Source organism: Petaurus breviceps, unplaced genomic scaffold (genome assembly GCF_028583685.1).
Source record: "Petaurus breviceps papuanus isolate PSGF00001 unplaced genomic scaffold, PetGlider_PUasm1.0 110, whole genome shotgun sequence".
In the NCBI taxonomy this organism is placed as follows: Eukaryota; Metazoa; Chordata; class Mammalia; order Diprotodontia; family Petauridae; genus Petaurus; species Petaurus breviceps.
In genome coordinates this window covers 361,663-377,072 of record NW_027185597.1, presented here as the reverse complement: position 1 = coordinate 377,072, position 15,410 = coordinate 361,663, and the positions used below count along the sequence as shown (strand labels likewise).

General features: G+C 35.4%; 1 long non-coding RNA gene across 3 annotated transcripts in view; it reads right to left on the bottom strand.

Moving 5' to 3' along the window:
* The window catches only part of LOC138155999 (uncharacterized), a 120,224-nt gene that overhangs the window by 67,308 nt on the left and 37,506 nt on the right, over positions 1-15,410 (bottom strand). The window lies entirely within an intron of this gene.

Below are 15,410 nucleotides of genomic sequence, written 5' to 3'. Positions count from 1 at the left end.
GAAAGAAAGAAAGAAAGAAAGAAAGAAAGAAAGAAAGAAAGAAAGAAGCAGAAAATAAAAAAATTTAAAAACCTAATGAGTAAAATAAATTGAAAAAGATGTGAAGAATTCTATATGATTAGAAATGGGAGAAAGACCCATATGTACAAAAATGTTTATAGCAGCTCTTTTTGTGGTGGCAAAGAATTGGAAATTAAGGGGGTGTCCATCAATTGGTGAATGGCTGAACAAGTTGTGGTATATGCATGTTATGGAATATTATTGCGCTATAAGAAATGGGGAGCAGGCAGTCTTCATATTTACCTGGAAAGGCTTAAAAGAACTGATGCTGAGAAGAGTAGAACCAGGAGGAATTTGTACACAATTACAGACACAACGTATGTGTGAGGACCAACTTTGATAGACTGGATTCTTCTCAACAATGCAGGGATACAAGTCAATCCCAAAAGACGCATGATGGAGAGAAAAACGTGCATCCAGAGAAAGAACTAGAAAGAACTAAATTTATATCCAGGTGGAAGCAAAATACCTGATCTTTTTTGTTCTCTTATTTGATTTTATGTCCTCTTTACCATTTTTCATTCCAGCTGGTACAATCCATCCTTATAACCTGACCATTGTATAATGTGAAAGTATTTACAGATCCTATACTTGATTATAAGATGCCATGGGGGGGAGGGGAGGGAGGGGGACAAAATGTGAAATTCAAGGAACTGTGGAATTGAATCCTGTAAACTAAAAGGAAACAAGCAAATTAATAAATTAAAGAATTAAAAAAAAAGAATTCTATATGATTATTGACTTGAGGGAAAAAAATAGAGGAAGAATTAAGTAATTAGATAAAGCCAAGAAAGAAAAATGAAAATAAGAAAAGTAAAATTCTTAAACCAGGGAAATGGGTAACAAATAGGGGAGATGGGGCTCAAAGTTAAGGGAAGGAAGTCAACAGAAACAGGACCACCTTGAAATATATTAAGCTACAATACCTAAAGAAACCATTTTGTATTTATATCAGCAGAGGAAAAAAATTATAAAAACAATATGAGACAAAGGAAGGAAAATACAAACCTAATTCTCATAACTTTGAATCCAAATAGATTAAGTGATCCAAATGAAAAACAAACAAAAAGCATACTGGATAAGATAACAAATCTCCACAATCTTTTGTTTATAAAAAGCACATTTAAAAACAAAGACACAAAATGAAAATAAGTGGTTGGAAAAAATTTACTCTGCATCAAGTGAATTTTAAAAAGCAGAAGTTTGAATCATGCTACCAAATAAAAGTGAAAACAAACATTCAAAAATTAAAATGGATAAACAAAGAAATTACATGATGCTGAAAGATAGATGGGGCAAACCAATATCAATATTAAACTTAAACACTCCAAATGCTGAAGCATCAAAATTCATAATAGAAATATTAACTGAGCTAAATGAACATGTAGTCAATAACGCAAGTGTGTCAGGAGATTTCAATGTCCCTTTCTCAGTTTTGGATAACTCTAAAAGGAAGGTAAAGGGGAAAAATATAGAACTGAAAAAATTGCTGTTAGCAACTAGAGCTAAAAAAAAATGTAGAATATCTTCTAAATGCTACTACAAAAACCCACATGAAACTTTTATATAAATTGATTCCATGTTAGGACACAGATTGCACACAAATGAAAAAAAGGCAGAAATAGTGAATATATCATTTACAGACCACCATGTAATAAAAATAATAATCAGTTACAGGACTACAAACAAAATACATGAACTCAGATAAGACAACAATGAAATCATAAATAATCAATGGGTCAAAGTACCAATCATAGAAACAATGAATAATTGTGTAATTGTTTTTAATGATAAAACAACACACCAAATTTTCTAGAATGTAGGAAAAGCAGTCCCTATGGTAAAATTCATATCCCTACATGCTTATATTAACAAAATAGAAAGAAAAACAAGAGGGAAGATTAATGAACTGAACATACACTTGAGAAAAAGAACAACAAATTAATAACTCTAAAATAAGCAGAAAAAGGATTAAAAGTCAGAAGAGAAATAAAATGGAAAAGAAAAAATATAGAAATGATAAAATTAAAAACTGATTCTTTAGAAAGATGAATAATTTCAAGGTCCTTTCTTAAGCTGAGCTGCCATGCATGCAAACTCTAGTGGAGAGAGTACAACTCTAATGGACTGGTCACATTCTTACAATGCTGAATATACATTTACCTAAAAAATTATTTTACAGAGAATTCACAAAAGGCAAGCACTCACACAGAAGTCCATCATACATGCACAGGACCATCCAGTGTGGCACAGGCACCAAAAAAGTTTCTGTGCTATACTAGCAAAGCAAAATTGCAATAGCTCCACCCCCCCCCAAAAAAAAAAACACGAGATGAACAAATTAGAAACATCTCCCCAAATGTTCATATGAACTATTTGTGCCAGACCCATGTTAGACCCTTCTGAGCTCTTCTTGGTGTCATCAGCCAGAGTTAGACATACATTGACCCCAACACTGTGATGTCAGTTTGATCCTCTTGGATTATTAAGGACAACAACAGATATAACACATGTAAATCTTGATAAGTTTTTATTCAGTCTGATTAAGAAGAGGACAATCAAATCAACAAAATAGCAAATGAACAAAGTGAAATCATGAAGCCAAAAGAAATAAAAATAATAACTCAAACCTATTATACCCCATTATATACTAACAAAATTGAGAAGATAAAAGGAATAGAGGAATGTATTCAAAAACATAGAATGCCCAGTCTGATAGAAGACTAAATAAAGCTCTTACATAACCTAACATCAGAAAAGGAAATAGAACTAGTTGTAAAGGAACTACCAAGGGAAAAAAATTCCTGGTCCTGATAGATTCAAGGAGAAATAATTCAAACTTTTAAAGAATAATTAGTACCTAAATTACACAAATTATTCTTTTAAAAATGGAGAAATAAAGCACTCTGCCAGAATTCTTTTTATTAGACAAATATAGTCCTAATCCCTAAACCAAAGTATAAAATACAGAAGGAAAACTACAAGCTAATATCATTAATAAATGTCAAATTAAAATTTTTAATTAAAATCCTGTAAAACAGGCTATAACTATTCATCCTAGGGATGCTAGGAGGGATTAGGAAAACAATTAACATGATTAATCACATCAAAAACAAAAACATCCAAAATCACGTGATTTTCTTGATAGATGCAGAAATAGGCTCTGAAAATATATAATACACGTTTTTGCTTTAAAAAAAAAGCTTAGACATAGAAGGGATTTTTTTAAAATATCATGAAAGGAATCTATCTAAAACCTAAAAAAAGCGTTATATTCAATGGAGAGATACTAGAACCTTTTTCAATAAATGTGAGAGTAAAACAAAGATGCTCACTATCCCTTCTATTATTTGATGCAATTCTTGAAATGCTAGCAATGGCAATAAGATAAGAGAATGAAATTAGTAGCATAAACATAGATAAAAAAGAGAGAAAATTATCTCCATTTGCTAATTATATGATGCTATATTTGCAGAATAGTAATCAGAAAAGATACTAATCAAGCTAATTAATAACTTCAGCAAAGTAGAAGATTACAAAAGAGACCCACAAAAATCAACTGATTTTTCATATAAAAATAAACAAATCCAAGAGGCAATGAAAAAAAGGGAAATCCCATTCCAAATAACTGTATGATGTATAAAATATCTAACAAAACACTTAAAAGACTTGTATAGATCCAAGTAAAAAGGACTTCTTAAAGAAATAAGGATAAATAGATGCAGACATAATGTGTGTATACATATACCTACATATATACACACATACATATACATATGTACACACACACACTATATATATATATATATATTTGGAATTAAAATAACTAAAATGTCATGGTATTTTACCCAGTAATTCCATTGGTGTATACCCCAAAGAAGCTGTTAATAAAAATTTTTAAAGTTCCCATATACACCAAAATATTTAGAATAGCACTTTTTTTTTTTGTGATAGCAAAGAAAAGGAGACAGCATAGGTACTCATCAATTGGGGAATGACTAGACAAATTGTGGTATATGAATGTAATGGAATATTACAATTCTGTAAAAAAATGGTAAATGTTATGAAGACAGAGAAGCATTCAAAGATCTACATGAACTGATGTAGAGGTAAGCACAGTCAAGAAAATAATATGCAGAAATACATAAATATACAATATAACAATATACTTAACATACACAAATAAACAACTACATACAATCTGAAAAAAATTTAAATATGAATGGTTCAAAATTATAAAGAAGAAACATGGTTCAGAAGAAGACATATGAGAAGATATGCCCAGTCCACCCTTTTCCAGAAGTGGAAAGTTTCAGATTACACATATTTTCAAACTTTCACAATGTATTGATCATTTATTGCTTTTTTTCCTTTTCTTTTACTTTTAAAAAGTATTGTTTGTTATATGGATGAATCTCTGGGAGATGGAGGGATTCTGAAGAAATCACAATGATGTCAAAAACAAAAGACATCAATAAAAACATATTTTAAAAAATAAAACTATTATTAATAATTCTCCAGTACCATAGGAGCGCAAGCAGAGAAGACAGATATTTGGTAGGTGGTGATTTAGGGTTGAGGATAGGGAAGGATTAAATGGTATATGACAAAGGAGCAAGTAAATTAAGGTTGGGGGATGTTATCTAGATCAGGATGGAAACCCTGCAGTCCTGAGGCCACTTATGACCCTCTAGTTCCTCAGTCCAGTCTGGATTCCATCAAAGGGCCATACTTGAGGTTGGAGGTTGGAAAAGGGTAGCAAGTCAGTGTCTTTTGGAAAGAACTAGATTTCTATTAGCACCAGAATTTGCAAAGAATATAAATTGAAGAAATCTAGGATGAGTGGGAATTTTTCCAAAAACAGGGCAGGGTTCTATAGATCACACTAAAGTATTGACTGTATGTAGATGGAGTAGGGCTAGATTGGTTAAAGATGAGGGAATAGTAGGGACAAAGAACTAGTTCTCTCCAGTGTCCCACAATGAATAGTCAGTATGGGAACAGTGACATCAGCTTCCCCAGATGGTCACTTCAAATACAAGGGAGCAGTACGTGTTGGTGGTAAGTAAAGGTGGCTGGGAATTCTGTCTCAAAGTCCAAGTCAGAAAGCAACTTGCATTTTTGCTCCAACAATAAATTGAACTAATATTCAACACTAATATCCTAGCCCCATCCCAAGAAAGGGGAGGGGAGAAGAAGAAGGATAATACATTTCCTTATAATGTTGCCCTCCCCCACCTTGGAGCATGCTCAACTGCTATTGACAACTGCTACTGACAACCACATGGAATTTTGGGAGATCCTGTATAAGTCATTGTTGTATCTCTTAATTGGCTGCTGAGACAGAAGTACTGATGATTTAAGGACCACATTTAGTAAAGGAAGAAGCAGTTTCTTACTTTGTTTCTACCTTTTTCACTACCATAAAAAAAGGCTATAAATATTTTTTGAACATATAGGTTTCACTTTCTGATATTAAGTTCCTTGAAAATCTGCTCAGTGATGCAATGACTGGGTAAGAGAGTGTGAACAGTATGGGAACTTGTCTCTCACAATTCTATATTGTTTTCCTGAATGGCTAGAATAATTCACAAGTGGAGCTACTCTTTTTTTCCAATGGCCTCTAGACCTGTTTTACCAGCTATACAAGAAATTTGTCTCCTTTCTTATCAGAATTTGGAGTGTAAACAACATAACTTGATGAACCACTTTGTTCATCAACTTTAGCTGGGCAGAGACTTACTACTATGAAAGGTATCATGAAAGGGCAATACTAAACTATGTGTCATAGGTGAGTGAGTATATATTTGGGCAAGGAGAAGCCTGGAAATAAATGAAAGAACTAAGGATCAGTAGAAACCAAAGAGGACCTTTTGAATAGAATATTGCATCAGTCTTAAGGAATAAAGTTCCTGTGATGAAGAGACATAGAGAAAATTAGTCCATTATTTTCATCTCTTCAGTAACAACTTCCTCTGACCTACTTGCTTGGAAATTTTCCATTTAAAATAGCACCTAATTTAGAGATTCTACTCTTGTGTGCCTTCATTCAGAGGCTTGGTATTTATCTGCTAATGATATTGGTGGTAACTCATTTGTGTTGTGTAAAAGGAAATCTGTCATGTTAGAATGGTACAGGAGATCTGGTTTGGGAATTATAATAAAATCAGCTTAATCTATATTCAAAACCTTGTTTAAATTTTGTCCAGCATACTCTGCTTGGTGCAAGAGAGAGGATTCCTTTAACTGGAAAGCTATTTTTGAGACGTTGTTAAGGGAGAAAAAAAGGCACTTAGAACTAACATTTAACTATGCGTACAAGGTAATTTAAACAAAGTCTGGTTCATGTGATTGAGATAAACAGACAAAAGGATTCTCCCATTTTTCTTGGCATCATGCCACTCCCTTTTATCATTGTTAGTAACAAATGACAAAGGTACTGAGTGCAAGAATGCCAAATGTATATACATATATGTACACACAATATACATACGTGTATATACACAACAAATGTGTGAATACCCATATACATATGCACACTTGTGTATGTGTGTGTATGTATGTATGCTAAAGCCTTCCCTGGGATTAGAGATAACAGTCTTAGCTGGGCACAGGAAATCATCTCCAGTGGGGGATAGAATATTGTTCCCAAAGATCAATAATCCAAAATGCTTTTATATCAAGTCAGTTCTAAAGTCAGGACTTCAACCTATTATTCAAGGCAAGTTGATAAAATAATGGAGGATTAATGAAAAAGGGTAATAACTAGTAGTGTTTGTACTCTAGGAAAGTCACACTACTGGGCCACTGAATTGTGAAGGAAGAAAGGACCATAGGTGTGCTGGAGCTGGCTTGAACTGACTCAAGAGAGCTGATTGTTAAATGTTCAGTGTGAGCATTTATATCTTGGAAATAGTCAAATACAAACCAGGGCTTGATTTATTGTTTTGTTGATTTCCAGCCTTCAGAAATTATGTGGAAAATGTTCATAACCTAGATTAATACTTAAAATGTGTTGTGTCTACATTTTTTTTCAGAATGCCAGTTGTTAAAATACTTACCAGCATGACTATAATGAAGAGAAATGGCATGTCACAGTGAATAGAAGGTGGGCTTTGGAAATAAGAATGCTTGGCTTTAGGCTCTGCCTCACAAACATGCTAGCTTTGCAATGTTGGGCAAATCACAACCTCTCAGAACCACAGAAAACTCTTTATGATTAGAAATTACAGAGGAGTTGCACGTCTTCAGTGGTGGAGTTTCCATGCCACAAATCCTGGGCATAGATGAAAGCACAAGTTCAGACCAATTCCTACTAACTTGGTACTGTGCTGCTGCCATTGTATTTGGTGCTCTTTTATTTCTATAATGTTCAAGTGTTCTTTAAATTCAGCACCTGGGATGCAAAGCCCCGCTCACTCCACCCTAGTTACAGCTACAGTCAGAAAGCTATCAAATCATTGTACAGTAGGCTCTTAACATTTCAACTGCTATCTGCAAAATCTAATAGTTCATTAATATAGTTTACATTTATTCTTATCTCTTGCCTGCTCCCTATTCACAACTGATCAGTCTTCTGCTATAAAATATAAAATAACACTTGTTATCTTATAAAGAACATTCTAAAAATTCTGGGAAATATGAGTACCTTGATATTTTATGGTATAAGCATGTCATATAGTTATATTCACTTCTTCTTATATACTCCTTGAGGGGCAATATCAGCATATACCCCAAGCCCAGCTCAACTTTGTTTATTTTTGATAAGACTTAAGATTAAATTACATTAGATTACTTAAGATTACATTCAAGTATATGTAGAGCCTATATCAGATTGCATGCCTTCTTGGGGAGAAGAGAGGAGAGGGAAGGGGAGAAAAGTGGGAACTCAAAAGCTTGTAAAACTGAATATTGTAAACTAAAAATAGATAAATTTTTAAAAATTACATCCAACAGGAGAACATTGTATATAGTAATAGCAATAATGTGTGATGATCAGCTGTGAATGACTTAGCAATTCTTAGCAATACTGTGATAGAAGACAATTCTGAAGGACTCATGATGAAAAATGCTATCCATCTCCAGAGAAGGAACTGATGGAGTCTGAATGTAGATCAAAGCACACTTTTTCTTTACTTTCTTTTTCTTTTTTTGCTGTGTTTTCTTTCACAACATTAACATGGAAATATGATTTGCATGACTACAAATGTATAACCTATATCAAATTGCTTGTCTTCTCAGTGGATGAAGGAATGGGGGAGAGAATTTGGAACTCAATTTTTTTAATGAGTATTAAAAAATGTATTTACATGTAATGGGGAGAAATTAGACATTAAAAAAAACACATTCAAACTCAAGTAGACGTTTCTTCCCCTCCCCCCACCCCATCTGCTTTTAAAATGTGCCTTGCACATAGTATGTGCTTAGTAAATGGTTCTCCTTGTTTTCTCAGTATGCCCCTGGCCAGATCCAACTTCTTCACAAGGATAACATCTACTTTTGCAAAGATGAAGTCTGTAGTCAATTAAGTTGTTTCCCTTTAAATAAGTAAGGATGACAATATGGATTTAGTGCTTATCAATTGCCTTTTGGGATGTATTTTTTCCTATGTGCTCAATGAGGTCTAAGGTCCTTCCTAACCCCATCACCACCAAAACCAGCTTTTTCAATAGTTATGTTTTATGGAGGTACAAATGTCTAAATAGAAGTAATACTAGACAGAACAAGAAGATGATCTGGCAGCAAGTTCTCTCCCTGCTACTCAATAGCAACATGATCTTAAGTCACAATTTCTCTAGGCAGGCATAAGGGTTGGGGTGTTCAAAGTAATGGAGGCAGGAGATGGCATGGAAGAGTTGAGAAATAGCCAATAGTCTAGCTTGATTAGAACACAGAGTGTATGAAGGGGCACAGTATGGATCCTAGGGAAAGGGAAGGAGAAATCCAATCATGGAAGGCTTTACCCACCAAGCAGAAGAACAATAGGGAGGGAGGGATTTAAGCCTTGGGGCAGAGGATTGACATAGTCAAAAATGAAACAGAAACATTGATTTAGTAGCTGCTATGTATAAAATGATTTGGAAATAGGATAGACTAAAAACGGGGAAGTGAAAAAGAAGGCTCTTGCAATGGTTTCTGTGAGAGACCATGAGATCCTGAACTAGAGGTCCTGAACTTGAACCTACACAGGGTCAAGAGAAGGATATAGGTGACAAGACTTGGTAATTCTTGAAATATGGGAAGGTGAATAGTGAGGGAGAAGGAATAGTCAAGGATAACTCCAAAGGTTTTCAACTGGGTCACAGTGGTATCCTCAACAGAAAAAGTAAGTGTGAAAGAAGGATTAGTTGAAGGGAAGAGGGTATTCTTTTTTTTTTTTTTTTGGTCGTTCAATCTTTTTTATTTATTTATTTTTAGTTTGCATCATTCATTTCCACAAGATTTTGAGTTACAAATTTGCTCCCCATTTTCCCCTACCCACCACCCCAAAACATCAATCCCACTGAATATCCCCTCCCCTAATCTGTTCTCTCCCATATCTTCCCTCATCCTCCCTTGACTTTCCAGTCGGGCATGGTGGATCTCTATGCCTCAGTGTCTATATATCTTATTTCCCAGTTACATGTAAAATAATTATAACAATGTATATGTATATTTTAAACATTTGATTTTAAACCTTTGAATTCCAGATTTTTTCCCTACCTCTCTCATCACCCACCCTTACTGGGAAGATAAGCAATTCAATTTAGGTTGTACATGTGTAGCTATGCAAAATATTTCCATAGTGGATATATTGTGAAAGACTCACTATATTTCTCTCCATCCACAAGAGGATATCCTTAACAAGATGTTAGAGAGGCATTTTATACTAACCAGCAGAAAACTGGAAAGTTCTGAACGATGAAAGAATGTCTTTAAAACGCTGTAATGGAGACCATATCACCATATAAATATATATAAATATGGGAAAGTCCATATAAGAGAATACAAAGACAAAAAGGCATTAACTAAGAGTTCTGGATTCATCCTTAGTGTAACTATGTAAATGCATGTGTATATACATGACTATATAATAGGAACATATATAATCCTGATGACAGGGAAATTGTAATAGTAGTTATTGATAAGTTACCATTATTATAGATTTTTATTATAAGATGAAATATATATCATATGTATATGTATATATAGTGTGCATATGTGTGTGCATGTGTGTATGTATGTATGTGTGTGTGTGTGTGTAGAGAGAAGGAGAGAGTGAGACAGACACAAATGTACACTACTGTCAATATGGTGTAGTAGAATTAACGCTGCCTAGGAGTCAGAAGACTTGCTTCAATAATTGACTCTTCTACTCACTTTCTGTGTGAATTCAGGCAAATCACCAACTCTCTGGGCCTCAGTTACTTTATCAATCAGATTAAGGAGATTGGCTACAAAACTTGTAAGGTCCCTTCCAGCATGAAATCTGACTCCATGACATAACATATCAATTCCATTAGTTCAAACATTACATGCTTTTGTATAAGGCACTAGTGATAAAAAAAATGCAAAAAAATTGAAATGGGATGTCAGTCAGATTCTCTTTAGCCCATATTAGCTTCACTGATTAAAAATAAAGTTTACCAACTCTCCTTTCGGTTCTCTAATCAAGAAAGATTTTTACGTGGTGTTAGGAATGTGTAATTTCATCTTTTTATTTCCTCTGCTTAAAATTGAGATGGGATGAAATGTAGAGAGGATATACACACAGAAGTATAATACAAAGAAGGAAGTGATAGAGATGAGAGAGACAGAGAGAGATGAGAGAAATGAAAGAGAGAGAGAGAGAGACAGAGAGAGAGACAAAGACAGATCGGTCTAAACAAAAAATATTCTAGGAATATTTACTCTGTCCCATTTTTTGAAAACTATCTGATGCACAAAGCTCTATTTATAAACAAATACAAACTTTAAAGATAACTATAAAACTAGGCAGATTAGCTTAAAAGTTCAATGATGATGGTATCCTACCCACCCATCAATTTAGCATGATTATTTAATAAAATATCAAAGTAATAAATATTAATTCTATATTTAAGTATTAAATATTATTATTATCTATAACAATAATTGTTTCTAAGTATATTATCACCAACCTTTTCTCTTTTGACTGAACAAAGCAGAGAAAGGGGGGAAAGGAAATAAGGGTTTATATAGCACAAGCACTGTGCTAAGTATTTTACAAATGTTATCCTGCTAAGCATATTACAAATATTTTTTTTGGTGGAATTTACTTAACAGAGAATGAAGTAGTTATTTAAAGATCATATCCAAAATTCACTCACAAAATCACAGCTCCTCAGAGTTGGAGAGGCCCTTACAGGCCACCTTGTCCAACTGACACTGGCATGTATGTGTTTCAGGAACCCCAATAACCAGAGTCCCTGGATGGGCAGTCTTGAATGAATGCACAGGACCCAAGCATTCTTTAAGTCAGGATGGTATAAGTTTATTGTTATGCTTTACAGCGGGCAGGAGGTCTTGGGGAACCTGCAACTTTAAAGGGGTAGAGTTAAAGTTTTTATATAGTAATCTTTAGTAAAACCTGTGCCAATTATGCTAACTAGATGAGTAAGGGTGGGATTAGAGAGGAGCTAAGGAGTGGTTAGTGCTTAAAGGAACATACACTTTTAACATCTACTGTGCAGGTTTATTGCCCATAATTCACTGGAAAATAGCCCAACAGGAGGCTGCATGGAGGTGTGGTTTTAGGCTTGAAATGTCACTAAGTCAGCTAGTGGTCAGGGCTGACCAAGTTGCCACTCATCAATGTCATGTTTGACAAGATGGATGTTGGGAGTATACATATGTCCCAAGCTAACAAGGGATCCAGGATATGTATAATGGGCTAGGGAGTTACTTGTAGATAGTTCTAGTGAAGGATTCATAGGTGCAGCTGGTTATTATCCTAAGGGGATATAAACAGTTCATGAATGGTTGCTAGGCAGAGTGCTGACAGGAGGAAGGGAAGGATTATGCTTTGAGGCTGGGGAGAAATGTGATTATACAAACTGATTTTACAAACTCATGTTCAAGCACAGGTACCCAAGCACCCCATCACAACCAGTACCCAAATGATGATGCTGTCTATCCCCATCTAACAAGGAGTCATCCAACCTTTGCTTGGACCTCCACTGAGGGAAAATGCATTACCTCATAAGCATCCTAATCCCCACTGACGGAGTGCTGACAGTTAGGCAGTCTTTCCTGACATCAAGCTTTAATTCACTTCTCTGCCACTTCTGCCTGTTGTTCCTAGTTCTGTCCTCTGGGACTAAGCATAAGGAGATGGGCCCTCTTCCATGCTCTTCAAATGAAGATGGCTATTACCTAAAACCTAAGTCTTTTCTTTTCCCAGCTAATCATAACAAGTTCCATCTAGAAACTTTTGCTTTCCTCATAGGAACTACAAACTAATCCCCTTTATTCATGGCTCCCTTTCTCAAATTCCCATGTCTTTACCTACTGATCTCAATGATACAAATGATAATTAAGGTCATTTTTGGCTACAAAATGTATAATGAAAAGAAAATTCATGAAAATAGGAGTTGTCAATTCTATAGCTGTAGAAATGGATCTATGAAGGGCATATAATAAGGAGTTCATTTTAAGAAAAATTTCCACTTCTACTGTGGAACTAGAGAAAACTATTAAGCATCCATCAGATTCTCCCTATCCTGCATCAGCTTCATTAATTTAAGAAATGTCACCAACTCTACCATCAGGTCTCCAGCCATGAAAGAAATTTTACTTGGCTCTAGTAGTCTACAAATTTCATCTCTGGATTTGTACTGCTTAAAATTCAGGGAGGCCTATATGAATAATGAGATGAGAAGAAATGGTGCAGAAAGTTGTTGGAATAGCTTTTTGTCTCTGAATTTATTATGCATATTTTAAAAACTGACCTTTTAATCCAAGTTTTATTCAATTTCATTGCCAGGACTTGAGCAATATGGTCAGCTTGAGCATTGGTATGCCTGTGGCATTGAATAATGATTTTGGTGAAAACAAAATAAAAATGACAGATTAACTAAATGTATGGGGAAGCTGATGTACTTTTTTTCTTTTAAAAAAAAAGAGGTAAATGGAAGAATGAACAGAGATATTAAGGAGACAGAAGTTTTGTAACCAGAGGAAAATGTAGCATAAAGTTCATAAAATGAACATAAAAACTTTTGTTTTTACTTTATTTCCTGAATTAACTTGCTACTTGAAATTGTGTATATGTGTAAATATAGATGCTACTTTTTATTAATGCTTTTACCACAAGAAAAAAAAATGTTTCCTATGAATCTGCTCTAAGCTTCGACATGGTTGAATTTCTAAATTACTTGAACTAGAATTCCTTATCATTGACATCAGGCAAATGATTTCAATGTGGACATGATGATCCTAGTTGGAAAGTTCTGGAAGAAGTCCCAAATCCTTCAAGGTATCAAAGGTTCTCCTATCTTTAATTCCTTAGTAACCTTCTTAGCTCACCTTAACAATGACCTCTTCTCAGATCATGACTTCCCCATTGGTAACTTGTAGGTTAGGTCTCTTGGCTCTAGTAAGTCAGCTTTCTCCTTTTCTTCCCAGAGTCCAGACCTTTAAACCATTTCTGGTCATGCCATAGGATGTAAACCCTGCCTCCATTTTGAGAGCTGATTTTCTCTCAATAAATTGAAAGTACTGTTTGAGGGGGTCTACATAAAAATCATTATCCAACAGAGAGATAGATTCAACAAATTTTTTTGCTACTCACAAGGGAAGGAGCAAAACAGTGACTGAGTGTGAAGTCTCCATACCCACAATAGGCAACACATGGAGGTGAGGAACTATCCACACTCCACTTGAAGGCCCAGAGGAGCTTGACTTTATATGTCATTTTGATGAGGTATGGGCTCTGGGAGCCCCCTTGAGCTCTCCTTGAGGTACAGGCTCTGGGAACCTCTCTTGGACTGGTAACCTCTTCATGAATGAAGAGTTACCCACTAAAAGGGTTAGGGTTGCTCTGGAGACCCCAGATTATCAACACACCTGGTCCTGCCCAATGAATTCGACTCAAGTCTTCTCAGCCAAAGAAAAGTAAAATTTATTAAAAGTTCTCTTGCATTAGACACAGAGTAAGTCTGTGCTAGGTTATTCTATGGTGTTCTCACTATTCTATGGCATTCTCCCACATTGCATTGGCACTCTCTTACCACATAGTGTGAGATAGGGTCTTATATACAGAAGGTTGTGGGAGGAATCTAGGAGTGGTCTAAAGGAGGAGTTTGGGGTGGGTCTTCAGGAGGAGATGAGGTCAATGAGTGATTAAGGGTGAGAGGTAGCTGGAGGCTACAGACAATGGTGGGCTAGGCCAGTTCTAGGGTGTATTGATATTTTGATAGGCTCAAGGGTGGGAAGTAGAGGAACAATGGAGGGCTAGGCTAGTAACTAGGCTAGTAGTTAGCAGTTAGTAACCAGGCTAGAGGTCTGGGCCCAGTCACAAAGTAAGGCTTATTGCCTCATGCAAATGCCTCATCAAATGAGACAATTTAATCAAGAGTCCAAGGGAGGTTCCCAGAGCCTGAACCTCAAGGACTCAAGGAGAACTCGAGGGGGTTCCCAGAGCCCATACCTCATCAATTTGAGACTGAGCCAAGATGATATCAATGAGAGACTGCTCCATTAATTATTGGACCAGTAAAATGAAGGTATTTTCTTAATTACCCAATAAGGAGAGAAAAATAAGAAGCAGGAATGAAGAAAAAGGAAGTAGGAAACCTAGCCCCAGCAGGTTAAAATGTGGGCCTGAGAATGTATCAGTAAAATTGGTCAACATTCAGCCCCCAAGTGCCAGCACCACAAACACCAGATCAAAAGCTCTCCCATCTAGGGTAGATGGTTAAGGAATTGGAGAGCTGGCAGCAACTTCCTCAGTGCAATGATTATCTTAAGTACTTGTCTTTGTTTCTCTGGGTGCTTAACTCAGGGCCTAGAAGAAAGTACTTAATAAGTAATCTATCTATTTATCTATTCATTCATCAATCTTAGATTCCCTAATAGGATAAACACCTTAAGTAATTAGGAATTACTAATGAGAGGCATTGCTGTTGAGTTGTTTCAATCCTGTCAGACTGTTTGTAACCTTATTTGCAGTTTTCTTGGCAAAGATAGAGGAATAGTTTGCCATTTCCCTCTTCAGCTCATTTTGCAGATGAGAAAAGGGAGGCAGTGTTAAGTGACTTGCCCAGGGTCACACAACTGGTGTCTGGGGCCATATTTGAACTCAAATCTTCCTGACTCCAGGCCCTGAACTGTATCCATTATGCCACATACCC